This window comes from Paramisgurnus dabryanus, chromosome 8 (genome assembly GCF_030506205.2).
Source record: "Paramisgurnus dabryanus chromosome 8, PD_genome_1.1, whole genome shotgun sequence".
Lineage (NCBI taxonomy): Eukaryota > Metazoa > Chordata > Actinopteri > Cypriniformes > Cobitidae > Paramisgurnus > Paramisgurnus dabryanus.
The window spans coordinates 44,558,512-44,561,720 of record NC_133344.1 but is presented as its reverse complement, the minus strand read 5'-3'; the positions used below and the strand labels follow the sequence as shown (position 1 = coordinate 44,561,720).

The window sequence follows — 3,209 nt, the reverse complement described above, 5'->3', positions numbered from 1 at the left end:
AATTTTTGATGATATTGGATAGTCATACATTTACAGCAAATAAAAGCCTGCTATTTTCATTTTCATGACTAAAATAAAACGGGTTTTTAAGGTTTTATTAAAAAAAATAACAATTTCAATACAAGTGAAAAACAATATTTTAAACTGGGGGTTTTCTGTCTCCGCTTAGTTTATCCAGTATCCAAATTCCGCTTTCTAAATAGGGATTAGCCTTAGCGCCAGTGCAACTGGCATTTAAAGGGGATGAGAGCTGAGACTGTACGTTTATTGCACGTTACGCCCAAAACACCCCCATTACCCTGGTGAAAAAATAGTATGCTAAATATATTTAATTTTGATATACTTAAGTATACTTGCAGTCACACTAATGACCAGTATACTTAAAGTGTGCTATTGATTAGTTTATTTAAAGAGTGCTATTTTGGAACAATTAATTTTGTACTTAATATATTTTAGTTGTATATTAATTGTAACAAAGTACAACTTTAAGTGTATTTAGTGTACTTTTGTGTGCTAAAGTGGAACAACTTTAAGTGTATTTAGTACAATTTAAGTACATGACTGTTTTTGTGCTAAATTCATGCTTGATAAGTGGATTTAGAGTGTGTTTTATTTATGTTAGGAGTACATTACAAATGTATTATGAGTGTCTTGCAAACATACAACCAGTATACCTTAAATAGACTGTTTGCCTACATTCTATATATTTTTGGCCAATCCAAAATTCTAAAAACTGCCCTGGTGAAAAATGAATATGCCAAGTACATTACATTTATGTACAGCTAGATTAGTAATGAGTATACTTCAAGTGCGTTAATAATTAGTTAACTTAAAGAGTGCTATTTGGGGAATAGATTACTTTAGCTGGTAACATAACCAAAATATTTTTTTCCAAATAAATAAAAGCTGATTAAAAAAGTCAAAAACAATTCATTTTAAATATATTTAAAATATAGTTTTATTCACAGCATTCAAAGTGTACAGTATTTGCCTAAAAATTGAATAATTACTCATTGAAGAATGTCAAGATGATTGAGTTTTCAACGTCTTTCTCTCCCAAATCAACTTTAGTCTGGCAGGTTTTGGTTCAGCCTAAGGAAATCTGAAAAAGAGAGACAATAAGCTCAATTAAAAAGTGTTTAATATTAAAACATTACATTTATTTAAGACTTACTGCATTAAATCTATAGTTTACTGGCAGAGATTGTATAGCAGATATATTTTTACCCAAACTAGAGCTTGACTAAAATGTCATCATATATATTAAGGGGCGGTTTCCCAGACAGGAATTAGACTAGTCCTAGACTAAAATAAATGTAAGAGCTGTCCAAACTGAAAACAACTTGCTCTGACATATCTTAAAATACATCAGTGCCCTTTGTTTTACATCGTAATGCACATAAGTAATGTTTTTAGTAAGGCATGTTTGTTAAAACTATCCTAATTAAACTAAGGTCTAGTCCCGGATAAATCACTGTCGGGGAAACCACCCCTAAGAGTTTTCATTATAATGACTTGCCTATATGGGCTGCAAAATCCTCCTTACATAAAATACTTCAGCTCCTAAAGAAAGATTTTATTGTATTAAATTTAAATGTAAAACTTGTCAGAAAGAAAATGCAACAAGCAGACATTTGAGTGGTTTCCTTGAAAGGGATTATCTTAAAACAGGACTAGGCCTTAGTTTAATTAAGAAATATAATTAGTTTAAAAAAACATGCCTTAATAAAAACATTACCTGTGTACATTTTGAGGCACAACAAAGGACACTGGTGTATTTTAAGATATGTCAGTGCAAGTTGTTTTCAGTTTGGACAGCTCTTACATTTATTTTAGTCTAGGACTAGTCTAATCCCTGTCCGGGAAACTGCCTCAATATGTATATAACGTTATCTAAACGGAAGCTTGATTTACTACTACGAATTAATTATTATATCTTAAGAGTTTAAAATGACTTACCATTAGCTGCAAAGTCCTCCCTACAAATGTCTTTGAAAAACTTTTGCTTCTGAGGAAAGAATGCAGCATCATTAATACTAAATACAGTTAACTTAGGTAAAAGCCTTAGGCCTACAACCTCAAACAGTCAATAAATGGTTAACTTTCACGCTACATTAAAAAACAGATTTTCTGACGCTACCTTTTTTCATTAACATATACATACACACCAATACATATATTTAACAAAACAATCGGGTGTACTACTTCGATATATCAGGCTAACAGTGCTATCTTTCAAACCTTTAACATTAGCTATAAGCTAAGCTAAGCTACACAGCAGCTTATCACTAATAGCGAGTTAGACACCGCGTTATTGACAACATTTCGCATTCGAAATATGATAGTCTACTGATAAACTTCAGAATGGTCAAAACGATAATCAAATATATTAATTTTAAGATATTTTAACGTACCTTGGGACTGAATCCGTCCGTCTTGAACGACTGGTAAAAATCAAAATACGTGCGTCGTGACGTCATCCCACACGTCAGATGCATTATTCAAATCTCAGAATTCACTTTTCTCTGAAATGCATTTACGAAAACTGTTTAAGTTAATCAATGTGTACAGCTAAAAGCAGTATGCAATTGACTCAAAAACTACAAAAAAACAAACACTCATATTCCCCTAACGAAAATGAATGTTTTTTTTGTGGTAAAAGTTTAGTAACCATGTTTTTTTGGTGTATTGATTATTATTAGCAAAACCATGGTTATTTTGTGGTAAAACACAGTTAATTGGTTTATCCAATGCTTGACTATAGTGAAGTTAAAGTGTACCTTATTATGTTAATAGTATATTACAAATGTATACATCTACAATATAAAATGTAACTGAACATACTGCTCTCTCGTAATTTTAAGCCCACGTTATTTCTCCATAAAATAATATACATTTGTACACCCCATACTTTCAAAATGTGCTTAAAATATACTGTTTCTAAAGAATACTAAATAATGTATTTTAGAAATATACTGTCAGTGCATTATTATAATGATAACTTTAAGCATACCGATAAAGTATACCTAAAATACATTTTAAAATAAGTTTAAATTTAGTATACTTTAAAAATTGCACAAAACTTTAACTTTAAGTATATTTTTCTAAAGTATACTTTTAGAAAATATACTAAAGTACAATTATTTTAAAGTATGTTAAAAGTTTAATTGTAAAAAATATGCGCAAATATGTTGTAAGCATACTTTAAA

The 3,209-nt window shown here is 30.1% G+C and overlaps 1 long non-coding RNA gene across 1 annotated transcript; it reads right to left on the bottom strand.

The window, feature by feature from the left end:
• Positions 1 to 304: 304 nt before the first annotated feature.
• LOC135770593 (uncharacterized) lies at positions 305 to 2,573 on the bottom strand. The gene is made up of 4 exons (XR_010542711.2): positions 2,415 to 2,573; positions 1,960 to 2,008; positions 1,520 to 1,563; positions 305 to 1,102 (listed from the first exon to the last, which is right to left on the bottom strand). It is a non-coding gene; the product is annotated as an uncharacterized lncRNA (long non-coding RNA).
• Positions 2,574 to 3,209: the final 636 nt, after the last annotated feature.